Source organism: Astatotilapia calliptera, unplaced genomic scaffold (genome assembly GCF_900246225.1).
Source record: "Astatotilapia calliptera unplaced genomic scaffold, fAstCal1.2 U_scaffold_10, whole genome shotgun sequence".
NCBI lineage: Eukaryota > Metazoa > Chordata > Actinopteri > Cichliformes > Cichlidae > Astatotilapia > Astatotilapia calliptera.
In genome coordinates, this window is record NW_020535619.1 from 55,745 (window position 1) to 83,699 (window position 27,955).

General features: G+C 44.9%; 1 protein-coding gene across 1 annotated transcript in view; it reads right to left on the reverse strand.

Moving 5' to 3' along the window:
• LOC113017307 (NACHT, LRR and PYD domains-containing protein 12-like) overlaps positions 1 to 27,955 on the reverse strand; it is a 113,765-nt gene that overhangs the window by 49,262 nt on the left and 36,548 nt on the right. The gene's annotated exons all lie outside the window — the stretch shown is intronic.

Below are 27,955 nucleotides of genomic sequence, written 5' to 3' on the forward strand. Positions count from 1 at the left end.
ACAAATCCATCAAAATGAGCCAGATTGAAGTGAATGGGGTTCTACTCAATGCCCTTCTTGACTCTGGCAGTTCTCGGTCTCTTATTCACTCAGATTTTGCCCCACCTAATATTGTTCGCACCAGTGATACAATTTCAATCTGTTGTGTCCATGGAGATGAGAAAAGATATCCGACAGCTGACATCTACATTAAAGTTCAGGACCAGATGTATCTGCTGAATGTGGGTGTTGTGAACAGTTTGCCTTACTCTGCCGTGTTAGGGCGTGACCTTCCTGTGCTTTTTGATTTGTTGGAGTCTGAGCAGACTGAGGAGTGCAATGTAGCTGTTACCAGAGCTCAGGCTAAGCAAGTCAGTACCCACTCTGAGACCCTGAGTGCCCTGCCTTTTTTTAATGAGGAGTTTGAGACAACTGTGGTGAAGCCACGGAAGACCCGCAGACAAAGAAGGCAGGAGAAATTCAAATTTTCACCTGTGGATACACTAACAGACGCTGAGCCAACACCGTCACCCCTAGGGTTTAATATTCCAACTGAAATTGCTGAACTCCAAAAATCTGATCAATCTTTAATATCTCTTTTCCGGAAGGCCAAAGAAAAGGAACCTGGAGTGGAGCAGGTTAACAGTGAGTACATCTTGCAAAATGACATTCTCTATCGTCAGCAGGGGTCAGTGCTGCAGCTGGTGGTTCCCCAGAAGGTTAGAAACGCCATTCTCACCTTAGGGCATTCTATTCCGTGGGCTGGCCACCTTGGTAAACATAAGACCACAGCTCGCATCAAACATCATTTCTACTGGCCTGGTCTTAGCAAAGATGTGGCTCAGTTTTGTAAAAGTTGCCCACAGTGTCAGATAACATCTGCTAAAATCCCCCATAGAGCTCCACTCCAACCTCTCCCTGTCATCGGCACTCCTTTTGAGCGTCTTGGAATGGATATTGTAGGGCCTGTTGAGAGGAGCAAAGCAGGAAATCGTTACATGCTTGTTGTAACAGATTATGCCACAAAATATCCTGAGGTGTTCCCTTTAAAATCTATAAAGGCCAAGCCCATTGCATTTTGTTTAGTGCAGTTCTTTGCAAGAGTTGGGTTTCCACGAGAAATACTAACTGATCAAGGCACTAACTTCATGTCTACTCTGTTAAAGCAAGTTTATCAGTTGTTGGGCATCCGGAGTCTGAGAACTTCACCATACCACCCTCAAACTGATGGGCTGACAGAACGGTTTAACCAGACATTGAAACAGATGCTCAGGAAGTTTGTCAACGACAGTGGTAACGATTGGGATCAATGGCTGCCATATCTACTCTTTGCTTATAGAGAAGTCCCCCAAGCCTCCACAGGTTTTTCACCTTTTGAGCTGTTGTATGGTTATGAGGTTCGTGGCCCTCTAACTCTGTTAAAGGAGATTTGGGAGGGAGACAAGGTGGAGGGGGGATCCAAGAACATTTTGTCTTATGTCATTCAGATGAGAGAACGGTTGGAGAAAATGGGTGAACTTGCTCAATCACATATGGTGGAGGCCCAGCAGCAGCAGAAGTCTTGGTATGATAAATCTGCTCGTCAGCGTGCGTTTGAGCCAGGACAAAAGGTGCTCGTGCTCCTCCCCAGTGACAACAACAAATTGTTGGCAAAGTGGCAGGGGCCATTTGAAGTCATGAGGAAGCTGGGACCCACCACATATGAGGTGTCCACCCCAGGGCAGTTGCGCTCCAGCAAGGTCTTGCATATAAACCTTCTGAAGGAGTGGGTGGAGCGTATTGAACACAAGGCAGATGCAATGCTCATACGGCGAGTGCCTGAAGAAGATGAAGCAGATGAGCAATATCTACCACCTGCTGGCTCTCTAGATTATGATCTCAGCCATCTCCCAGAGGACAAGCAGCAGCAGGTGAGAGAAATGTGTAAATCAGCAGTCTTTCAAGAGAATCCAGGGAGAACTGACATTGTCGAACATGATATTGGGGTACGAGAAGGTGCCTCTGTGAGACGATTAAGTTACAGGATCCCAGAACGTCTGCTGCCTTCATTGAAGAAGGAAATCGATTTGATGCTATCTCTAAGGATCATTGAAAGATCTAAGAGTGAATGGTGCAACCCTGTGGTCTTGGTACCCAAAAAGGATGAGAGTATGAGGTTCTGCATTGATTTCAGGTACCTGAACTCCATATCCATGTTTGACTCCTACCCGACACCAAGAATTGATGATCTACTTGAACGTCTGGGAAAAGCAAGGTACCTGACCACAATAGATCTGTGTAAGGGTTACTGGCAGGTCCCACTCACTCAACGGTCCAGAGAGTTCACAGCATTCAGAACACCATGGGGGCTTTTCCAATTTACAGTCTTGCCATTTGGACTACATGGAGCTCCAGCAACTTTCCAATGGCTGATGGATCAGGTATTACATGACTGCTCTGACTTTGCTGCTGCTTACTTGGATGATATTGTTATCCACAGCAACACCTGGGAGGAGCATGTGGAACACCTGCGAACTGTTCTGGACCACCTGCACTCAGCTGGGTTGACGGTGAATCCGTCAAAGTGTGTTTTCGCTGCTGCTGAGACAGAATACCTGGGCCATGTCATCGGCAAGGGGGTTATCAGGCCACAAGTCAGCAAAATCGAGGCCATGGAATCATCCCCCCTGCCCCAAACAAGGAAGCAGCTGAGATCCTTTTTGGGCATGGCAGGTTTCTACCGTCGTTTCATCCCTCAGTTCTCCAACAGGGCAGCTCTGCTCACAGACCTGACGGGATCACGTTCCCCCAATTACATCCAGTGGACAGAGGAGGCAGTGGCAGCGTTTCATGACATACAACAGTCACTAAGTAAGCAACCGGTTTTGTACAGTCCCAACTTTGATGAACCATTCATATTACAGACTGATGCTTCAGATCGGGGCCTGGGAGCTGTCCTCCTTCAGGAAACCATGGAAGGCCGCCATCCAGTGGCTTACATCAGCCGGAAACTGTTTCCACGGGAAGTTCGGTATTCCACAGTAGAGAAGGAGACCTTAGCGATCAAGTGGGCCCTGGACTCCTTCCGCTACTATCTACTGGGAAGAGACTTCACCTTGGAAACTGATCACAAAGCACTACAGTGGCTTGAGCAGATGAAGGACACAAATGGGCGAATTACCCGCTGGTACCTGGCCTTACAGCCATTCCGATTCACTGTCCACCACGTACCAGGCAAGGAGAACCTTACTGCTGACTATCTCTCTCGCTGTTCCGTGTGTGTGTGTTGTTGTGTGTGTTTTTGTGTGGGGGTGTGTGTGTGTGTGTGTGTGTGTGTCAGACCTCCTGCTGACAAAGGGTCGTAAACCCAGGAAGCTTACATCAAAGAAACAGATCTTTCAGAGAGGATGTATCTACAATAAAACCTCCCCCAGCACAGAGTGGCTGGAGAGTGGTCAGGATCAAAGGAATGGCTTTGATCCTACTGCTTGAACAAGACTGTACAAATTTAAGAAACACAATGGCAACATTCAACAATTAGACTTAACAGACGTTTTTCAAAAAATCTCAGTTTTCAGTGAAAACGCCGTTTACGTGTGGATGAAAGGCGCAAACGCTCAGAAAAATCTACGTTTTCAAAAATCCCGGTGTACGTGTGGGCGTGGCCTTACTTAGCTTTGATGCTGCCAACGTGGTCACTGGATAAACTGAAGTAACCGGTCAAGGCAGCAGTGGCAGAGCAACCCTTATATTCGGTTTCTTATGTTTAAAAAATACTCAGTTACAGCGCACGTTTAAACAGATGATCTTTGTAGGTGGGATCAACCTGCTCTCAGCAAGAAGGTCCTGGGTTTGAATCCATGTCTGATTCTCTCCTGGTACCCTGACATCCTCCCACAGGTTAACTGCTTCTTGCCTAATAACAGCTGGGATAGGGTTACACACACACAGTCCTGTTTTCATATCTCCGTGGGGACATTGATGAATGCTTTAACCTAACCCTAAAAACTGAATTGCCTAACCCTAACCTTCAGCCCTAAACCTAACCACAACCTAATCGTACCTCTGACACTAAAACACCATGTTTAGTCTCAAAAACGCCTTCAAACTCTTGGCGACAAGTGGAGTCACGTTCCAGTTTCTGTAAACATGGTGCAAACACACACACGACCCTGAGTGAAAAGATGGATGGATGTGTAAAATCCATATTGCTGCTGTTCACAGCAGGGACTTTGTTTAGCTGTCTGTTCAGAATGACAGGGAGACAAAAAGCCCAATGGGTCATATATTGCACTTACAAATGAGAGGATGCCTCGCCTAGTCGTTGGCACAGGTTTTTCAGTTATCCGATCTTGAATACATCTGTCTCTGTGCACCAGTTCACTCCTAGGACTCTTTCATCTGGTAGTGCATCATGTCTTGTTACCACAGCTGGAGTTGGTATACGGCAGAGCTGTGAGAGGACAGAGAGGACGAACGCACATTTAACTCTTTAACAGGAGATACGTTACGACTAACAGACGGACTGCTGTCTACATGATGTCTTTGCAGCCCTTATGCTACATGTACACAACTTTTCGGCATGCCAACAAGACTGAGGTGCCACATAGTCGACACATACAGCTGATTATGATGCATGTTTTACTATTGCTATGTTCACATCATCTGCTTGGCTTTATTACTGAAAGCCTGGGAGATCCCTGACGTGGTGCATGGCTGATGTGAAGTATGATTAGTCCTACATGACATCAACAACAGAGCAATGAAAGCTTTGTTGTTAACAGGTTGTAGGTAAAGTCAATGTCTACTTCTACACTTGTGTTGGGTAAAGTTTCCTTCTCACTGCAGCAGATTTATATCTGTTGCTTTCACAGGGCGTGATGTGGAGTCAGCGCTGAGGTGCAGGTCTCCTTGGAGACGGCATCCTGGCTGAAATATTATCATGCTTCCAAAAATTTCAGCTTTTATTTTGAAAGAAACAAGACTTGAAAACGAATCCCCTTCTTCCTCTTTGTCTTTGTTCTTCAGAGGAGTGTCACCTGGACAAACTCAGGGCTGTTCTAGAGCCTTTGTTATTATTTGACTCCATAGAAATAAAACTGAATCGAATCAAACAAAAACTCCCAAACAGCTAAAACACTTTGCTTTATTCTCTTTTTTAACAAATACGTTGAAGTCCATCCATAACAACACAGCTGAGATCTCCTTTGTAATCAAGTGTTTCCATCCTTTGTACAGATCTGCATACAAAACAATCATTTACGTCCCACAGAAGTCTAGTTACACGTAACTATACAAAGAACTGGTAAATGAACAGAAACATGAGACACATTGATCACAGGTGATAACAAAAAGAGGAAAGAATTCATGTGTTAGTGATGTTTTTCAGCCCTGATGGCTCATGTTGGAGAAACAAGCTGAGGTACGTGGAAAGTTCACACACACAAGTGGGCGTGAGCGCACACACAGAAGAGAAACACAACTGAAGCATCTGTTTGCTGTTTCTGCTTTCATCATCTCTGCTGCTGTGTCAGGCTGGGGTCTCTCAGTGACGTGGTTGAGGTGAAGGTATGACGAGTATCCCTGATTTCAGTCCATCGAGACAAAGGGCAAAGAAGCTGTTGTTAACAAACTCTATGGTGATGTGGCGTTTAGCTCTGACTCTACGCTCTGCTGAATCCTTTGAACCTGCTGATCCAGTAAACGCTCTACGTGCTGCAGCAGATTGACCTTCATCTGTGTTCACAGGTGTGGACCTCAGCGCTGAGGTGCAGGAGACTTTCATTCAGTTCTCCCTGCAAAACAGCATCCAGCCTGGAAATACTGTCATCTTTCCCACAAATGGTGCTCTTATCTCAGAGAAGAAGTCTGATGTAAATAACTGCAATCAGCAGTGATGTTCTGCACCAGATCACTTTTCCATTTTGCTCTCTAGATGAGTCCCAGCTGCCTGACCTTGTGTCCAGGTGATCGCTCACTGAGGAGCTTTTGTTCTGAAAATCTCACGTCCATCACCTGTTTCCTTTTACTATCTCTGCTCTTTCTTATTCACAATGCTCATAATATCCACAATTATATTCATCACCTGCATGTTTTTATCCAGCTGCTGTTAGAACCAAACAAATAAAAAGGATGAAAAGCCTGAAATCCTTTGATTTATTACATTTGAAACAAATATGAGAGCATCCCTAACAGCACAGCTGAGACCTTTGTTTTAATCAAGCCTCTGTATCGACACACTTGTAAAGATTCATATACAAAACATAATAGAATAAATCAATATAAAATACACATAATCACAAAAATGCAGCCATGTTGTGAGTTTGCATCTAAAACATGCATGTTTCCCTTTGTACAGGCAGATTTACAGCAGACAAAGCAACACGCTGATCGCTTTGACCGCTGCAAAAACAAAATACCCACCAAGTCTGAAGTCGATCACGAGGAACTGTTGAACAGACTGACAGACAAACAAATGCTTGATTCATTATTGCGATTACCACTGTTCTTCCTTTAGCAGCATCACTTCATGTGTTTGTGTTCCAGGAATAAAGGTCTGTTTAAAACTGGACGTACTCCTCAGCATCACTCGTGCTGTCGTGGGTTCAAAAGCCTGTGCATAAAAGAATCTGAGGGATGATACATGACGGTGACCAATAGTTATAAACATCCAGCTGTGCGTGCAAATGTTTGGCAGAGCTCCAATACTCTTTGGCTTTCTGCAGAGCAAGTATGGAAGAAGCACCATGAAGCTAACTTCAGTTTTATGACGATATGTATGGAAAAATGCTGCTTCCAAAGTTTTCCTACAAGTAAACCCAGTATTATATTTAAGAGCAGCGGAAGGCTCTTTATCCTGACACCTACTCCCTTGGTGGATCCCTGTCCTGTGGACAGCAAGGCAACAGACTGTTGTATCCAGTAATCATCAAAGCCACTTCAATAAACCAGTGTTGTAAAGCTCTCTAGCAGAATGGACTTCAGTGGCAGCAGCCTCTGTCTGCTGTGTTACAGAAGGTTCTCTGATGAAGCACACAGCAGATGCTGCACTACAACAGCAGCAGCAGCTCAGCTTCAGTTTGCTTCGACGCCCTTTTTGACCTGTGAAACAGCAGAAAATGAAACATTTCAACACCCGTTTGTTAGCGTGAGCTATCTGCTGTTTTTCATCATTTCACAGGTGAAATAAAATCACATTTACTTCCTGTAGGAGTGATCGTGTCCAGCCTGACTGAACCATGTGCTCCATCCTGCACAGGTAATAACCTCTGACATGAAGGGCTGTCAAGTAGTAGTTTTAGACAAATGGGGAGTAAAGAGACGTTAAAAGCTTAAAGAGAAACTACATTTTCTAAGAACTGTCTGACGTTCACCTCTCACTCTCAGAAAGTATACAGATTTCTTTGATTCACTAGTGAGATAAAATGCATTTCTTGGACAACATGACTTTGATATATTTGTTTTCCAGGAGCAAAGGTCTGTTTATACTGGCGAGTGATGCAGGCAGGAGGACTCTTTACACTGTGACTGACTAATCAATCTCTTCATCATGACTTCTGCTTGTCATGGTTTTAAACCTGCGCAGTGGAGAAAAGAAGCTGAAAGAAGCTTCCTGCAAGTATCTGACGTGTCTTTAAAGAACTAAATCCTCCTCATCCTCACAGACACTCCCTCCTTTCAGTTTCTTAAACTAGCTAACAGGTGGAGCGACACCACTGCGTACCAAAGGTTATAAAGTTAACCACACAGCAGACACTCTCGGTGCGTCAGCTGTGTGGAATCAAGTTGTTCCTGCATTAATACACATACTGAAGTAACTGCCCTGAGAAAGGTGAACTGAAGCTTTGATGCTAAAGTTAAGAACCTTTTGTTCACACTTGTCACGGTCCCCGTGCCTGCTCGGCTGGCCCTGTGTGGCTACATGTTATGTTTTGTCTTTTCTCTCTCTCCTCTCTCTCTGCTCGCTGCCTGGGCGGAGCTCATTGTGAGCTCCCGGCCTCCACCACCTGTAGGCAATCACCTGTGGCTCCTCACCCTGTTTGCTCCCGCTACTTAAGGCAGTGACTGAGAGCACCTTGCGCTGGACTATTGAATAACGCTCGTCAGTGCTACTTTAGCCTCAGCCAGTTTTGAGCTCTGTCCGTAAAAGTTCCGTGCTAACCCTTGTTCTCTGTATGCAGATTTTTCGTGTTTTGGTTTGGAGACTCTGGACGCTTTTCCCGACCCCGCTCTGCACCCCTGGAACCCTGGCCCCCTTCTCCCTCACCTGTATATAGTGCACCTGGAGTGTGTAAATAAACCTGTTTTTCTGAGACTTCAGTCTGCGCCGAGTCCTCCCTGCTCCTCCGTGACAACACTGGCAAGTGTTCAATGTTACCATTTATGCCAGTATTAATTAAGTACTTTTAAAAACAGCAGCAGGGCTGACAAAAGTGCAATAAAACCAAAAATCTATGAAACAGCAAATAATGAAATATTTTCATTCAAAGCCCTTTTTATTAACTCTTCTCCGGGCCTTTATAGCACATTTACTTGTCTTACACTCTTTCAGTTGATATGAGTGACCAATATCTAATTCATTAGCTCACTAGTGCTTTAACTGTTATATTCAGTCTGCTGAGATCAGGTGACATAAAAAAATCGCTCGTGAATGAAATGTGAAACAAAAATCATTGTGATCAAAGCTCTCTTGTTTGCTCTGAGGCACTAAAGCTGCACAGGTAATAAGCTTCTTGGCTTTAGTGAGGATTTCCATTCGTTTGCAAGCAAATGAAGAAACAAAAGTTTGTACAGACTTTAGCGCCCTGTTGTCCACAGTGTGGACGTCACATTTTGGGATGTTTAGACCAAAATACAAAGTTTTGCTCCACAAGGACCTGATTTGCACTTACGAGGTCATTATCCTGCCTCTGTTCTATCGACATTTAAAGCGAATATCCTCATATGTGGATCTCATTTCTCTCAGAAACAAAGTTCTGGTAATTCTTTTTGTACATGAATCAGGTCCCAAACAGCCCAAATAGCAAAGAGACTTTAAAAATGCATGAAAGAGTTCAGGTCTTAGGAGGTTAAAGCTCTAAAAGAGAAACTCCAGTGAAACAAGTTGAGGTGACCACGTGTGTGTTGTTGTCACATGTTACTCTGCACGCCAGCAGGTGCCGACAGGTTAATCTGGCCCTGCTTTGTTTGTCCTTTTGGAGCAAAAAGCCTGTTTTTTCTTGTGTTTTTAACTACATTGATCATCACGTTGCTGATATCGTCTGATCTGCATCCCAACTGCTAAGTTTGTGTTATTTAGGTTGTTTTTTGAATGTTTCTTTGCTAACTGTCTGAGGTTCACCTCTCACAGATGAACATAATTCTGCCCTTGTAGGATTAAACTTTGTGGTTGCAAAACCGTCCATTTGTTTAGCAGAACTGACATGTTTCTGAATCCATCCCAGAGCCGAGGGTTTGTGTAAGTGGGTTTTAGTGTGGGTTTTCGTGCTGGCAGGGAGGCAAAAGGTGATTTCAGTTTCGACTATATAAAGAGGCAGCAGCTTCCAGATCTTCATCTGTGTTCTCCTCCATCATCATTTCACTCATCACATGGCTTCACATCTCAGCCTTCTGGGAGTGTGGCTGTGCTCCTCATGGTTTCTGCTTCTGAAATCCCACCTCAGGCAGACTTTGATTTACAGGCAGCAACAGTCATCCATAATGGTTCTTATTTTACCGCCCATCTAGTTTCATAACCACATGTCCAACTTAGGGTTGCAGGAAGGGGAGCTTCAGTACATGTTCACGTACTGTGTTGTGTGATATACTACAAGTGTTTGTCCCATAAGTATTTGGACAATGAACTCTGCTGTAGCTGTGTCTCTGTCCAAAGTAAAACAATCAGGATGTGTTGAAGTGCAGAATCAGAGTTTTAATTCGAGGGATTTAACAAAAGAACTGCTTTAACTGCTTACTGGCTGCGTTCAGCTGTTACTCACAGGGCACCACAGTGGGTGACTGTTCATGTGTGATTGGACACATTTTTAGGCCTGATGCCATTTCTGACACAACCCCAAAGAGATGTTTTGTCTCCTCCTGAGATTCAGCCGCTGAGCTTCCACTTGGTAGGCAAATGTGTAAAGAACTATATTCAGGGGCGTTTTTAGCCTGTTTTGGGGGGTGCTTTCCAAAATGGATCAAAGCACCCCAAAGATTTCTTACTTTTTTGACAATATTTGGTGTTTGTGTGATACACTACAAAAAATATAGAAAGTATACAGTACTTGGTTGAGATCTTTTAACAACAAGAGTATAGATACCCCCTCCCAGAATGGTTTGTTCCAGCTCTCCCCTGCTCTGGCTCTGGTGCCCTTGTGCCAGAGAGATGGTGGCTGAGACGCAGCAGAGCGGAGGTGGAAGTGCCTGGCTTAAACAGGACATGTTAGCTGCATTTAAACTTCAGTTACTCTTTATATGGTTGGTAGGAGTCAGACCATGTTTCTGTTACTGAAAAACATTACACCAGGTAACCTGCTGGGTTAAACGTGTTTTCCGACGATGTTTGCTGCCCTACAATCCGTCCTGCTCTGTAGTAAAATCAGCGACATTTGACCGTCCTGTTGCTCCCTTGAAATGTATACAGCCTGTTTAAAATTTAAAACTTAAAACTGTCCGTAGCTGCTGTTGTTACCACTGTCCTGTTAGAAAAGGAAGGAATGAGAGAAGCTGCTCATTTTGTCATATGTGCCGATATTAAACCCAAGGTACTTAACAGCTAACTGACTGGATTCCCATTAACCTTATAACTCCTGTGTGTGTGTGTGTGTGTGTGTGTGTGTGTGGGTTCATAATGGATATAAGGACGTCTTTTCAAAAGAAGCAGCAACATTCAGGTAAAAATGAAGAACAAATGATCCGTCAATAAAGGATAATGTTGGATCAGTGTTTCAGTATTTATGTCTTTTATTTGATGTTCATGTGTTGATTTTTTGCCTTTTGGTTGAAAGTACACTGAGGGAGGACTTTTTTATTAGTGATTTCAATAGTTATTTTTCATATTAATGTAATTTTTTCATCTAATACAATCTATTTGTGTAGCCACTAAGACTGGTGGACCTAAATCTTCACCTCCAAGTCCGTTCACATACAAGAGGAAGGGGAGTGAGCGGGTCAGCGCTCAGGGCACAGAAACTAAACTGGCTTTAAACACCATTTATTTCCATAAAAAAAAAAAAAAACAGCCAGAGTCACAAATACAAGATAAAATTCCCCGTATACAATAAAAATATTGTTGCAACCCGCTAAAAACCCTGCCGCAGAAATAACTATACACTATTAAAACAAGGCTAAAACATGTTTTCCATAAGCTAAAATTACCCTCCCACAGTCCCATAATCCCACAGTCCAGCCACACATGGGCGAGTGGTCCTTATATGAAAGAGACAGGAGAGGAACTTCTCTTCCAGTATGGTAAGACTCGTCAGCAGCAGACCAGGGAGGAGGCTCCTATCGCAACCTGTCTCCTGCTGACAGCGCGCTCGCCGCACAGTCCCGCCCCACTCCACACCTGAACACGGACTCCCTCGTCTCACCGTCAGATGCAGGCAGAGGGGCATCCCTGCCCTGTTGTGCATTGCAGCCATCGCCACCCACTGTTGCTGTTCCTGCGTTGGGACTGGATGCGAACGACTCGCGGCACCCCACAGCAGTTCCTTCCACACACGTGCGGGCTTGCACGCGTTCCTTTTTCTCCTGCTCACCTTTCGTGCGTCACACCTCTTCTTGTCTCTGCGCTCACTATCCCCTTTAACAGGTCAACCTGGCGGCTGATAGGCCACCTTGGGGAACGCCCCCACCTCACAGGTGCCTACAATTGTCTGTTTAGTCCACAGTGGGTTAAAGGAACATGGTACAACATTAACACACATAATATAAATATAAGGATAAAACCATGCCGTATAAATATTGTGATGGCATGCCACACATGGTAAGCTCCACACCTCATCACCCGTTGATTCACTTTAGTTTAATTTACAGTCACTACTTTAAAATATTCTATTTATTGTTCAATATCGTTCTTTTATTAAATGTATTCATTTTTCCATCACACCTTCCAATGTTTATATGGCGTGCACACATATTAACCTTGCAAGGTCAAAGTTCTGTTTTATGTTATATTAATACATCTTTCTTTGTTTGAGTTACCTGGGGGTTGGTGTCTCCTCCTGTCTGGCAAAAGGTGTGGCAAAGGGCTGGGAGACCTGAAGTACTGCTGACAGCCTAATTGGATTGCACCACATGCTTCATTGCCTGGGGGGTGTTTCATGTTTGTTTAAATGTTTTGTATTAGTTGGTTATATGGCAGCCATCTTGTTTTCCCCCGTGTGTGTCATTTGGTTTAGCTAAACCAGTATTTAAGTCCCCCTGTGTGTCATTTCAGCAGGTCAGTTTACCATATGTTTGTTTGTGGTTTTGTTAATTATTATCTGAGTTTAGTCTGTTGAGTTGACCTCTTTTATTGGTCTGCCTGTTTAAGTTTTGGCTTTGTTAAATATATTTTCATATTTTTGGGTCAATAAAACCCGTTTTTTGAATAAAACCACTGGTGTCCTTTATGCTTTACTGCTTGGTCCCTGACAATTGGTGGCAGCAGTGGGATCATCCAGTATTGGACACAGGTCTTTTTTTTCTTTTCTTTTTTCTTTCTTCTGTTTTCCCCTGAGGAGGAAGAATGCATCGTGGTGGCAAGAATGAAAAGAAAAAGGGATCTGCTCAGCAAACCTGCGAAGAGGAGGAAAATGGAGCCTCAGGAGTCACTGAAGTTGTGGAGAGAGTTGAAAAGGAGCCTACTTTGTCTGATCTAGTCAATATGCTACATGCTCACATGGAACAACAGGACATCCGGGATGCAAAACAGAGTGAGTTAAATGCACGACAAGAACAGCGATTTAAAGCCTTTCAACATCAGTTTAGACTTTTGCAGTCAGAAATCCAAGTCAGAACATCACCATCAGATTCTGCAGAAGCTCGCTCTGAATCATTAGAGTTTGATATTCATCCTTCTTCCTCTGTTCAGCAGGCCCAGGCTGAACCAGTTATGACTAATTCCAATCCCCATTTCACCAGCATTTCAGTTTCCCCTACAAATAGAGGGCAGATTGGAAAGATTAACTGAAGCTGATGATATTGAACATTTCCTGATCACATTTGAACGTATGGCTACAGCTTATCGATGGCAGAAGTCAGATTGGGTTTTTCATTTGATACCCTTGCTTACTGGTAAAGCTAGAGGTGCCTATGTTCACATGGACAATGATGATCTATTAGACTATGATAAAGTGAAATCAGCTATTCTGTCAAAATATGACATTAACCTGAAACATATAGGCAAAGATTCAGATCCCTGGACGTTCAACCAGATGAAAGCCCTCGTGAGCTATATGCGAGACTGAAGGAGCTTTATGGGAAATGGATCCAGCCAAAGGGTAAAACTATTCATGACATTGGTGAAACTATAATCTTGGAGCAGTTTCTCAGAATGTTATCTCCTGAGCTTCAGGTTTGGATCAGAGAACACAACCCTGGTTCAGCAATGGAAGCGGCTCGGTTAGCTGATGTTTTTGTTGCTGCCAGAAAGAAGGGGCAAGCATGGAGCCATAATGCATGGAAGGTATCGAGGGACACCCGGAAGATACCTCAGCAAAACCATCTGGATTCAGCAAATACAAGCACCAGTAGAAGCTCTCAGTCTATCCACTAGACCACCAAAGGCCTCTGGTAAGAAGCTCATTTGTTATCTTTGTGGATTAGAGGGCCATACAAAACCTATGTGCCCAAGAAATTCTGCTAAAATGGTGCAAATGTGTTTTGCTCCTCGTTCTAATGCTGATCCTGAGCAGGAGAGTGACAAATCCATCAAAATGAGCCAGATTGAAGTGAATGGGGTTCTACTCAATGCCCTTCTTGACTCTGGCAGTTCTCGGTCTCTTATTCACTCAGATTTTGCCCCACCTAATATTGTTCCACCAGTGATACAATTTCAATCTGTTGTGTCCATGGAGATGAGAAAAGATATCCGACAGCTGACATCTACATTAAAGTTCAGGACCAGATGTATCTGCTGAATGTGGTGTTGTGAACAGTTTGCCTTACTCTGCCGTGTTAGGGCGTGACCTTCCTGTGCTTTTTGATTTGTTGGAGTCTGAGCAGACTGAGGAGTGCAATGTAGCTTTACCAGAGCTCAGGCTAAGCAAGTCAGTACCCACTCTGAGACCCTGAATGCCCTGCCTTTTTTTAATGAGGAGTTTGAGACAACTGTGGTGAAGCCACGGAAGACCCGCAGACAAAGAAGGCAGGAGAAATTCAAATTTTCACCTGTGGATACACTAACAGACGCTGAGCCAACACCGTCACCCCTAGGGTTTAATATTCCAACTGAAATTGCTGAACTCCAAAAATCTGATCAATCTTTAATATCTCTTTTCCGGAAGGCCAAAGAAAAGGAACCTGGAGTGGAGCAGGTTAACAGTGAGTACATCTTGCAAAATGACATTCTCTATCGTCAGCAGGGGTCAGTGCTGCAGCTGGTGGTTCCCCAGAAGGTTAGAAACGCCATTCTCACCTTAGGGCATTCTAGTGTGTGTGTGTGTGTGTGTGTGTGTGTGTGTGTGTGTGTGTGTGCGCATGAGTTTAGTGTTTGAACAGTCATGAATTATCTTTAACACCAGGTTGGATGTAATGTGTTAGAACTACCAGCAGGTGGGGATAAGAGACCTTTAAGGTGTTTGGTGCCACGCTCCACCTTCAGGTTTAAAACTAGTGTTAATGGAGTTTGAAGGTTGAGTTTGTTCCACGACTGCATTTCACTCACTGCCTCTGTTTGTATCTCTGTCACTGCAGGACCAACATGGAGCCAGAAGTCAGCGCTCTCAGGAGGCCGACAAACCTCACAGAAGAAAGGGAGAGAAAAAACACACCTGTGACGAGTGTGGGAAGGGTTTTACTGTGAGGGCTTCACTAAAACAGCATCAGGTCATCCACACTGGAGAGAGACCGTTCAGCTGTGACTTGTGTGGGAAGGGTTTTACTGTGAGGGCTTCACTAAAACAGCATCAGGTCATCCACACTGGAGAGAGACCGTTCAGCTGTGACTTGTGTGGAAAGTCTTTTCCTTGAAGGGTTACCTAAAACAACACCAACTCATCCACAGTGGAGTTAAAGCGTACAGCTGTGATCAGTGTGGCAGAGCTTTTACTCAAAGTAGCCACTTACAGAAGCATCTGGTTACCCACTCTGGAATTAAGCCATACAGCTGTGACTTGTGTGGGAAGGGTTTTACTGTGAGGGCTTCACTAAAACAGCATCAGGTCATCCACACTGGAGAGAGACCGTTGAGCTGTGACTTGTGTGGAAAGTCTTTTTCCTTGAAGGGTTCCCTAAAAACACACCAACTCATCCACAGTGGAGTTAAAGCGTACAGCTGTGATCAGTGTGGCAGAGCTTTTACTCACAGTAGCCACTTACAGAGTCATCTAGTTACCCACTCTGGAATTAAGGCATACAGCTGTGACATCTGTGGAAAAACCTTCAGCCAGAGAGGGTACCGAAATACACACCTACGCATTCACACCAGACATGATGTGTACTGCTGTGAACAGTGTGGCAAATACTTTACAACAGACGCACACTTACAACGACACATGTTTACCCACACTGAGGAGAGACCTTATCGATGTGACCTGTGTGAGAAGACTTTTAAAGCTCCACATCACCTGAGACGAACACCAACAGATCCACACCAGAAAGAGACTCTACAAGTGCAGCTACTGTGAGGTATGTATTTATATTGTTATCTTGTCATTTTAGCCTGACTGTTTGGAACAACTCTGCTCATTAAACTGTGTTAGCATGTTAGCAATTCTACTGCATGGAAAAGCAGCTCTGAGTGATTATTCAGATTTTCCTTTCAGTTATGATTTTAGTATTACTGTAGTATTATGGTGGTAGTATTGTAGTTATTGCAGCCCAGTAAACTGAGTGTGTTAACTGAAACAGTCAAATGTAGTTGGACGTCTGCAGAGATGCTCTTTATTTCAGGCGACGTTCAGGATACAAATGTTGAAGGACTGACTTACACTGTCTTTGTGTCTTTGTTTAGAAGCAGAGCGACACAGATGGATCCAGTTCTCAACCCTGTCATCACTGTGGTGGTGGGAAAGACTTTCATTGTGACCTCTGTGGAAAAACTTTCAGTCAGCAAAAGACCCTAAAAGTACATCAACGTAGACACACTGGAGACAAACTGAAATACTGCAAAGAATGTGGGAGAAGCTTCACCACACCAAGTGATTTAAAACAACATGAACTGATTCACAGTGGGGTTAAAAAGCACCTCTGTGATCAGTGTGGGTCATCCTTCACCACTGAAGGTGAGCTTAAATCACACAAACGAGTCCACACAGGAGAGAAACCACACAAGTGCAGACACTGTGAGAGAAGCTTCTCACGGTCAGGTAATCGTAACATTCATGAACGTACACACATGGAAGGAAACTACAGCTGTGACCAGTGTGACAAGAGCTTCAGGAATCTCAGTTCATACTCTGCACACAAACGATCCCACGTTACTAATAAACTGTTTCACTGTTACCAATGTGCCCAAACATTCACCTCATTGTCTGCTCTGTGCAAACATCAGCGCGATCACTCAGGGCTGAAATCACTCCCATCACTGGATCACAGTGAATCTGAAGACACAGAAAGATCCTCTGGTTTCTGTGTCAGACTCAAAAAGCTTGAGATCAGGCTCCACAGAGTTCAGATAGAATCATTTAAACTTGTGTTGAACTGAACTGGTTGCTGGGCTGAACTTCTACATAATACAGATCTACATGGGATCTTCTTTTCTGTTGTTTTACTGAGTCAGTTTTGTCCTTTTTTCTCTGTCCTGGTTTTGCTCGTCTGTAAATGATTGAAACTCAGTCAAATAGTTCATTGTTCTCCAGCAAAACGTTTTGGAAACTCATGTTTAACCTTTAAAACTCTGACATGTTTTAGCACACAAGGCTTCATCGGGGAGTTCACTCATGATTGGACCATGAGAACAAAGGTTTTTAGTTCTTTCAAAGAGAGTCTTGGAGATGTTTGATGTTTCTGTTTTTCTGAAACCACCTGAAAGAAAAACTATTTTTCTTGCTTCATGTAGTGTGGAAGTTTTTAATGTTTCTTCATCTGTGATGTTCTTGAATGTGTTCACGTGAAGATGGTACAAATAAACTGTCCTTTCAGCTTTAGCTCCTAATTTATTCATTATTTATGGATGTAGCACAGCAGCCGTCTCTTGATTAACACATGGAGGGCTCGGGATCTGATGGTGTCGTCTCCCTAATTTGCCCACTCAGTAAATCTCACTCATGGCCAAGAAATTGAAATAAACCTTGTTTCCCTGCTGGATAGTGATCCACTGTAACTCTGCTCCTCCTTCCTGTTTAGGATTTCTGTGGCTGAAGTAAAATTCCCTCCATCCATCACTTATCCCAGCTAACCCAAAGTGAAATAAAGTTTTGCTGGTCTTAAAAAAGCATTACAATAATGGGCATTACCAATGCAAACTGAATGATACAGAAGATGAAAGAAGAGACTTTGATCAGTTAATAAAGCTCATGATCTGGATTCATTGTGGCTGCTACACAGATACTTCTGGGTCACTTCTCTCAGTTAGGAACCTTCCTCACCAAACTGACTGTTGGACCACACCCCTGGTTTCATGAGAAATTGTTTCAGCCATGATTTCTCTTCCTGTATTTCAGAGTAAAGACTGAAGTGACAAATGGAAGCATGTTTAAAAAACACAATGTGAGAGAGACGTTGAGGTCCTTAGAAGTTACCCTGGGTTTTTCTGTCACCCTGCTAGATGTTACACACCTTGTTATTGGACTGATTTCTACTGCTGGACTACTCCTGCGGAGAGCATTGAGCTGTTATTGAGCTGCACATACGTTACGACCTGCTTAAGCTCGAGGTCACAGCGTCTGTCGAGCAGCTGGAACATAATGAAGTCTACAAGGTTAAAGTTTTCTCTTCAGTTATTGTTCTTTCTGCTGCTTGGTTTGATGGATCTGAGAGCTTTTGTTTTTATTATTGTTATTATAATTATCATGAATATTTTACTCTCTAGAAGCTTTAAAATAGTGTTTGTGTTTGAAAAAATTGATTTAAGAATTGAACAGAAACATCTGTCCTTCTGAAAATCGCCCAAAGGCACGGAGACAAAGTCAAAGGATGCAACCTGTAACTTTCTCTTCCTTCATGTCAGGACCATCATCCATGATTTATATAAAATGCATATAGCAACAGTAGCACTTTAGTTTGGACTTTATGATTTCTGTAACTGGAAAATATTATTTTGTTTAAAGACAGAAGTGACCGCATAGTTGCAACATCAAAGGGAAATATTAATTAATTAGCATCAAGTATATTTGTTGCTTAAGCGTTTGCACTATAACTTAAGTAGGATTATAACTTTTAAGGAAGGAAAGATTTCAGATATTTAGTTCACTGCTTCAGTTATTTTATATGAAATTAAAACATTTACGTTGGTCAAATATGATGCTCTAAATCAAATAAAAGTTTGAAAATAAATGATGTTTTTTTAAATGCTGCAACAAATGTTCACAAAAAGTAACTATAATTAAAACCAGTTAAACAAAATCAAATGTTTGAATCATGCTTAACCAAATGCCAGGCTGGAGAGCTGAACCTAAAGTATACGTAGAAAGATTTCAACATCTGAGCAGTTTTTAATGTTTTTATCACATATAAATGTCACAGCAGTGGGTCCTGGCCCAATGCTTTGTGTTTTTGGTTTTCTTTGACTCTTGTTTTTCTTGCTTTTTGTTCTTCTTATTTATCAGGCTCTCAGTAATCTTAGTTCTCCCTCCCTCAGTGTTCATTTCAGCCTGTGTTTAGTTTCTGTTCCCGTGTCCCACGTTTCATCGTTTCATGTCGAGTCAGCCCTGTCTCTCTGTTTCCTGTGTCTCCCCAGTCAGCCCCGCCTCCCTCGGGCACTCATGTGTGATACAGAGTAATAAACCTGACTACATTTGCTACACTCTCTTTATTACCTGTTACTTTAAAATTCATACACTAATTATGTCTGCCCATCTCTCTAATGTGAAGGTCAAAGGTCAACATCCCAGTGACATAAGAATAATCCCAAAGGGGCAAAGGCAGCGGTTAATTTAGCACATTTAGCATTAAGGGTACAGCAAGGATATACTTTTACTTATTGTGGCAGGGTTGTGGTCTCTGGCCTGCTGCAGTGGAGGCTGCTGGCGGGACGTTGGACGGCACAGGTGAGGGTGATGGAGCTCATGACTCTCCCCTTTATAGTGACGGAGGAGACTGGCGTGGGGGAAGCGTGTAGTGGAGGAAGCCGAGGAGAGAGCTGGTTTCTGGCTACAAAGACGGCGTCAAACCAGAAAAGATTGCTTGTGGTCAAATGTCAAAGGAGCTTGCAAAGAAAAGCGTCTGGACTTCTTTAAGTTGCTTGAAGACGTTTCACCTCTCATCCGAGAAGCTTCTTCAGTTCTAAGGTCAAATGGTGGAGAGTCCCAGATATAAACCTAGTGGGAGTGACCCCCCACAGAGGGACAAAAGGACCCCCTGATGATCCTCTAATCGCCTGAGCCAAGGTGTGAAACTGGGTGTGGGTCCCAATCAGCCAGAGTTTCGGGTGTGTTCATTGTGAAACCTGGCCCCACCTTATCATGCGAATTCCTGAGATCAGATGGCCCAGGATGTGAGTGGGCATTAAGGCGTCTGGGAAGGGATCTCAAAACTGGATTATTGATGGCAGAGAGTTGATGTCGTAAACCCCGCCTCTGTTCAAAGATGGTCGCTCACAGTGGACATAGATGGCTTCTTTCACTCCTCTTTCAAACCATCTGTCCTCTCTGTCCAAAATGTGAACATTGGCATCCTCGAAGGAGTGTCCTTTGTCCTTAAGATGCAGATGGACTGCTGAGTCTTGTCCTGTGGAGGTGGCTCTTCTATGTTGTGCCATGCGCTTGTGAAGTGGCTGTTTGGTCTCTCCAATGTAGAGGTCTGGGCATTCCTCGCTGCACTGTACAGCATACACCACATTGTTAAGTCTGTGTTTTGGCGTTTTATCTTTCGGGTGAACCAGTTTTTGTCTGAGCGTGTTGCTGGGTCTGAAATGCACTGGGATGTCATGCTTGGAGAAAACTCTCCTGAGTTTTTCTGATACACCGGCTACATAGGGGATGACAATGTTGTTGCGTCTGTCCTTCTTATCCTCCCTCGCTGGTGTCTGATCTTCTTTTCTGTGCCTCTTTGCTGACAGTAGAGCTGGGCGATATGAGATTTTTTCATATCACGACATGTTTTTTTCATTTCAGGCGATAACGATATCTATCACGATATAAGCCAAATAACTATATTTGTAAGATTTAAATGTGCCGTTGCTCACAAGTAAAATGTGAAATAATCAGCAGCTTGTTTTTATTTAAATATTTATTTCCCATAATAAGTTCAACAGGGTAGATGTACTTCAGGAACATGAGACTTTTTCAGATAAATAAAGCCAAATATTGCAAACTACACAAAAGGCAGCCGCTAAAGCGTTTAAGTTTCAAAATAGAACAAACGAAACAGACTAAATTGTCAATTCCACTTAGAAACAAAATATTAATTCTAAAAATAAATCTTAGTTTGTTTTACAGAAGAACAGACAAAACTGACTAACTTTTGTCAATATCAAATAAACTGAGAACTAAAAGGAAATTCTCAATCTCTCCTTGTTGTATAGCTGAGCTTTTCAAACAGTTTTAACAGTTACTTTAGTCTGACAAAAGCCGAATGACAAATTAGCGCTTCCAGTCAGAGACTGAGGCTACGTCCACACGTACACGGGTATTTTTGAAAACGGAGATTTTCCGTTTTCGTTTTAAAAAATAATCCCGTCCACACATAAAGGCAGAAATGAAGGAAAACGCTGCTATGAACATGCCAAAGCAGCAGGTGGAGCTAGATTCCTAACCGTGCAGAAATGTACAGTGTGACGCATGCACCAGTTTATTGTATTTCCAGACTTGCTTTCGGCACAATTTACAGTGCACGCTACTCTGTTTTTGTCAGACTTGAAATAGCCGAAATACCTTCACACTATGGAACTTCTATGGCTCTTCCGTTCGACAATCTCTCCGGCATTCGAACCATCATCTGGTTTTTCTTCGGTCACGCTCGGTTGAATTTTCTAGTCGGCACACTCATTTCCTCCATTACCCGCTGGCTGCTTCCCAAACAAACACACGTGCGGCTTGGCACTTGTGCTGTACGTAACAAGTCACGTGACGTGACGCTGCGGCTGTGATTGGTTCGGCTCTGCGCTACTTAATTTGGATTGGCTGACCTTTTTTTTATTTTTATTTTTAAGAGGACAAGAGCGGCGAGGTCTATCGCGATAGCTTAATTTCTCTATCGAGTAAAAGTTATATCGCGATACATATCGTTATCGTTCTATCGCCCAGCTCTAGCTGACAGAGGCTCCTTTGACTACGATGACCTGGATGACTGAGAACCTTCACAGACACTTGTGGTCAAATAATGTGTTGTGCAGCACGCAGGACAGACAGCGCACAATGTGCTTTGAAGTAGCAGCCAAGAAAGGTGTAATTTAAGTCTACGAACAGTGAACACCCGTGTGCACACCTGTGTGGATCAGCGCGCTTGTATTCAAATGTTTTCCACATGTAATGGTCTGCAAGAGGATGTAGCGAGCCATAGCCCCGTCCCCCAGGGCATGAAACAGGCATGGAGGAGATCCAGGCCCCAGAGTGCGAGAGCCCAAGGAGGACAACCGGAGGGGCATCTGTGCCACCCTCATGGGAAGGGCTGAGGATCCCCAGACGAGGCGTCACCCAGTAGCCACCGAGCAGAAGCTAGAGGGGGCTTCACCAGCGTGCCCAACGGCTCCGCCGGCAGCCGGCTGTGCCAGAGTGAACCGAGCCGCAGGCCCAGAGGCCGGAGGCCCGAGGGCCCCCCACACCCCGGAGGAGGCCTGACCGAGCAACAGGCGCCAGGCCCCGCCAGGTAGCCACCGGGAGTGAGCCGGTACATACCTGAGCGCCCAGCCCCGGACACCAAGAACCACCAATGCACCGACCCCTGAGGGCATCAGTCACCAGCAGGGAGTGTGGTGAGGGGAGATAGGCCTTGGAGGGCCTGGGAGTTCCCAGAGAGGTGGAGTCTAAGACCCGACCTGACATATAGACACAGACAAACAGGCACACACAGACACAAACATGCGTTCCCACCCTCATGCACACATATACAAACACTCAGCACTCACCCAACGTAAGGACTGACATAAATGGACATGTACACACAATCACACTCCCCAAACATACTCTATACCCCGGGTCCAGGTACCCTCGCCCCCAGAGGGGGAAGCAGAACCCAGACCCAAGAGATGTTACCCTTCCCCCCGGGGTGGAGGCAAGCAGACCGTCCCAGGCTCCGCAGCAGCAGGGAGGCCAATCGGACAGCCAACATCTCCTCCCAGCCCCCCCGCCCCGATGGCTAGCAGAGAACGGGGGTGTGTGAAGACCCCATACCTCCCTCCTCCCGCTCATGTGTAGTGTTGCTGCGTGTTGCTCTAAAGTGCATTTAAAACTAAAAAATGGTGCTGCTGCCAGAGAGCAGCAGGTGTTAGCATGGCCCCTCCCGAGAACCCTCAATGTCTACATGGATTTAAAATTGAGAGGTGGGCACCAGCGCCAGAGGTAGGTTTGAGTACACAGACCGTCCACTGGACGCCGTTAACGTGCCCACCCTCAAGGCCCTATATATATGTGTGTGTTATGAGAGTGTAAGTAATGTGGATGTCTAAGTTGTGAGATAAAATTGAGGCACAGGTGGCCAGAAGGGGACGGGGGGGGGGGGATGTCTCACCTGCACTCCTGTGACACACCCGCACCCCAAGGCCCTACCTGTATGGGTGAGTGTGGTGGAGCGGGAAGAGGGAGGTAGCCGGGGATGGGGAGGAAAAGGAGGGAGGGGAGGATGCCCCTCCCTAGGGCCAGCTCCCCCGCTGACCCCAGTAGGCACCCCCGTCCTCTGGTACCCACCAAGGCAAGGGAGCCCAGGTCCATCCAGACCGCGGCCTACGGTAGCACTGCCAAGCCCCACAGGACCCGGGGCAGCCCACCCTACCCACCGCAGAGGAAACTGTACCCACCCCAAAATGAACATATTTCAAGTAAACAGCTGGACTGATCAGGTCCAAACACAGAGTGATAAACTTGTCAAACAGCTGTCATATCTTTATATAGAAGCTCTTTATAAATGCTGCTCACTGCAGTCTGTTTACTAATAATGTCAAAGTGTTAGAAACACAGAAACATCAGAATGGTCTTTGTTCACAGAAACCTGTCTGGGATCCTTTGTTGTTCTTTTGATGCAGAGTTACATTATAAATATAAAGAGTTATTTCAGAGTCTCATCAGTTTTCCTGCATGTCTTTATTTAACACATCAGCAGGGCTGAAGCTCTCATGTTAAACACACACTGATCTATGGACACGTTCATGTGTTTCTAACAGAACCAGGCTGTTATCAGCCTGCACTAACATTATGTCACACACACTGAATGTAACAGTGACAGTTTACATCATCACACAATCAGCTGTGATTGTTTCACTGTCATCAAACGAGTCAACAGGAAGTAGAATCAATAGAAACCAATCATTTACTGACAGCATGTCTGATGGAAATAAGTGCAGATTATGTATGAAGTCTAACTGCACACAGTAACTGTGTTACAATAAGGACTTAACAGCGCCCTCTGCTGGAGTGTTTCACACTGAGAGCAGCTTTCCTCTGAATTCAGTGAGGTTATGACTGAAATTATTGGTGTAGTCGGTTTTATAAAGACCAGACCAGTAAAAACAAGAGTGTCTCTGCTGTCTGTGAGGAGATGGAGCCGAACATCAAGCTGTGCTGTTTCACAGTGAAGCCAGGCGGCTGTCACCAGGAAAAGTCTTGTCCTGAGTTTTTGAGCTCAGAGAGCAGATCAGATGTTTTTGGAGCAGGAGCACAAGTATGAAGTCGCAGAGTTAGTGATGAGAGCTTCCTGGCAAAACTGGCCTACCTGAGTGACATATTTGGAAATGAAGTAAATCTACAGCTTCAAGGGAAAGATAAAAACCTCCCTCAGGTCACAAGATCAGCTCTGTCACTGGAAAGCTTGCAGTGTGGGGCAGGAGACTCGATGAAGGAGACACAGATTCATTGGAGAACCTGCATGAATTTGTTGACACTACTGACGATGATGCCGCCTCAGTGACTCCATATATCAAGCAGCATATTTCATCACTGATGGGATACTTTTAAAAGGACTTCCATGAAAACAGTTCCCAGCATGACCAGCTCCAACTGGTTTCAGCTTTGCAGAGCAGAACCAGTTCATTGACGTCTGACTCCACACCGAGACTGCAGTTCACATCACAGACACTGAGTGGATTCTGGCTGAGTGTAGAGAAGCAGTATCCACTCTGAGGGCAGCAGGCTCTGGGCGTTCTTCTTCCTTTAGTCTCATCTTTGTGAGGCTTCTCTGCTGCTGCTGCAGACCAAGTCCAGGTCCCAGCTAAACACTGAGCAGGAGCTGAGAGCTGCAGGATCCTGCTTCAAAGCTGCTTTGAAAAGCTGTGCACTGCAAAACGTGCTCGTCGGAGCCATTAATGCTGACTTTGTTATTTTGATCAAAGAAAGAAATCAGCACAAACTGTTTGATTCGTTTTTGTTTTGTAGGTTAAAGTGTTTCATATATTGTGCTCCTGAGTTAATGTTGCTGATCAGTTTGAATTCATTTTGATTGTTTATGGAGTTTATTTCATTTTATGTTTCAGTATCAAACGGTTCAAATGTTTATAGTTTTATTAAGGATGTAATTTATTTTTTATTGAAGGTAAATTGTTACACTTTACTTTGTTTCCATCTAAAAGTGTTACATTGTTTCTCTTCCAAACTAAAAAGTGTTTCTGCTGCAGCTTCCTTTCACTCTTTATCATTTTCCAGTCAGTGAAAGTCTTTTTGTGTCCTCCTAAAGTCCACCGTGCTCACAGTGAACACTCGTATGCTGTTGTGCTGTCACAGACTGTTATCAGCCGTGTAGCCGCTCATACCTCATTTATTCTTCTTGTTCTACCGTCAGACCCAGGCGCACAGCTTTGGTTGAAGTTCTTATGTTTGATTTCATAACAGCTCTTCCGATTTCCACTCTTTATAACTTTATAAGTATTTTTGACAAAGCCATCTTCTTTTACTCATCCACTCAGCAAGCGCAAGCGCCCAAGACAGTAACCTATCAACTCACATACCCACATAGCTTGTTCTTCTTTGTCGTTTTATTGGCAGTTGGTGGTGCATTACCGCCAACAGCTGGCTGGGAGAGTGGACCAGCATGATGCTAACCTGCATAGCTGCGTGTCGCGGCAGTTCAAAAGTCCGCCACGGCAGCCGGCAGGAAGAAACTATCCAACTACACGGTAAATGAGAAACTGCTTTGTGATCCGGACAAAATCCTCTTGGGGTCTGGATTTGGACCGGAGTCCAGGAGTTGGGGACCCCTGTTATAGTACCATATCACCCTATTAGAGCACTTTGCTCTCACACTGCAGGCCTACTTGTTGTTCCTAGAGTATTTAACCCTTGGATGCACAACCTACCAATACCTACACTCTTCCACGAGTGGGGTCAAAAATGACCCCAAATAGAAACAATGCATTTTGCTATAAACTCTGTTGTTATTCTTCAAAATCTTTAAAACGAAGAGTTGTAATATTTTCATATTTGAGGTATTTCTCATAAAACATGTTTGTGACATGAGGCCCTTTGCATTTTTATTTATTTTTTCATTAATTTTAAGTTTTTGTATCACTTTTGTATGCTTGCTCGGCATATACTGCAGAAGCTGGGTCTTCCCTCTGAAAGGCACAAGTTGTTCATCCACTGTAACACAATCACTGTGGATGAATTTCTGCCTGCAGTTGACCAGGAACAGGCCCCATATGTAGCAGAAAGCTGCCATGTGGTTTGTTTTCAGTCGGTAGGCTTTGGTCCTCTTGTCCTCAAAGTGCAAGAAACGGCGAAATCTTTAAATCTTTGAATTGACATAGTGGCCTTGAACAATGGGTTATGCAGAGGACTCCCAAAAAACACACCGACTGGTACATCCCAGTTCTTCTCACTTCCTGCAAGAATGGTCAATCAAATGAAGGCCAGGAGCTTATGTTTGATTACATTTTTCCACTCTTTCCCCTGTCTGTGGCTTCTCTTTGTGCCTCCATGTTTGTGTATGACAGCACCTCTTCTATTAAATTATCAGACATGAACATCTTCCATGCATTTAGTGGGGAGAAAGTACTAAACCCAGGTGCAAGCCCTGGCCGACTAATTCAGAATATTGTGGCTAGAGCAGTAAGAGGGGCTTATTCTGTTAGACTAAATATTTATTTCCTCTTCAGAGGACTCCTCTGTATCTGACAGGCCTTGTTCAGTGGGGGGGGGGGGGGGGGGGGGGCAATAGTCTGGGTCCTCTATATCTTAGATGTGAGATTCTGAGTCAATGCCTCCAATGGGCTCTTCATCCCATCCGTCCTGGATCATTTGTAGGGCCACAGGGATCCTAGCTGGCCTCATAGCAGCCGTGTTACTTTAGATAACAAAAGCGGAGCACAGCAAACACCGGAGCCCAAGAAAACAGCCCAAACACAGGGCAGTTCAGGGGGCCGACTATGCGGACAGCAACGGCGAAGGAGACGACGGAGCAGTTCAGGGGCCGGCCGCACGGAAGGCAGCGGCGGTTCTTAAGTGTCAGGCATACTGGCCAAGGCTCGGTGGGCACAGGACCAGGCGAGGCAGGACCAGACGTGGATGAAGGCTCGGAGGAGGCTGGACCAGACAAGGCTGACGAAGCCAAAGCAGAAGCTGGACCAGGCGACGCTGAAGCTGATGACGCTGGTGGAACAACGGGCCCCTCGGACCCTCCAGCGGAGACAGGAGGCTGAACGGGCCCCTCAGACCCTCCAGCGGAGACGAGGAGGTGCTGGCTGGGCTCACTGGAACCCCCAGCGGATGAGGTAGATGGCGGCACGGGAGCCACGGAGTGCTGGATGAGCTCATCCGAGCTTCCAGCAGGAGCTGATGTAGAGCCAGAGAGAATTGGGACCCCGGGCTCAACGTTAAGCTGGCTAGAAAACTGCACTGCTACGGGGAACTGGGCCAAAGGTTCAGGTGCGAGCTGAGCTGCTGGACACACGGGGACCTGAGCTGCTGGACACACGGGGACCTGAGCTGCTAATGGTGGAGAAGTAAATGACTGCACAGGGACTGAACTGATGTCTGTAGTAACGGTGGTGGTGAGAGTGGAGTAGGTGGTGGAGTTAATGACTTCACAGGGGAATGAACTAGAGGTAGTGACGGTTGTGGTGCTGGTGGTTGAGTGGATGACTGTGCTAAGGGAGGCTGCACTGGGGACACTGGAGACACTGGAGACTGCACTGGGGACTGCAGTGACGGTTGTGGTGGAGGTGTAACGGGTGGAGGAGCAGCTGAATTGGCTGCGGGTTGGATGGCTAATGGCTCAGCTACAGAGTGTCTTAATGGCAGGGCTATAGGTTGAATGACTGACTGAGTAGCAGCCTGAATGGCTGAGTGTAGTGATGGTTGTGGCGGAAGAGAAACAGGTGGTAGTGTGGAAGATGGAGCTAAGGGTGACTGAGCGGCAGACCGAACTGATGACTGAAGAGATGGTAGAGGTGAAAATGGAGCTTGTGGTGGAGTTAATGGCTGTGCTAGCGGGGACACAGGAGACGCAGCTTGTAGCTGGGCAGCTAAGAGAGCTTCAGGAGGCTGGGCAGCTGATAAACTGTTCACATTACCATCCGTAGCACAAAACACAACCCCTGAACGAATAGTCCCACGGTTCGACACAGAAACAG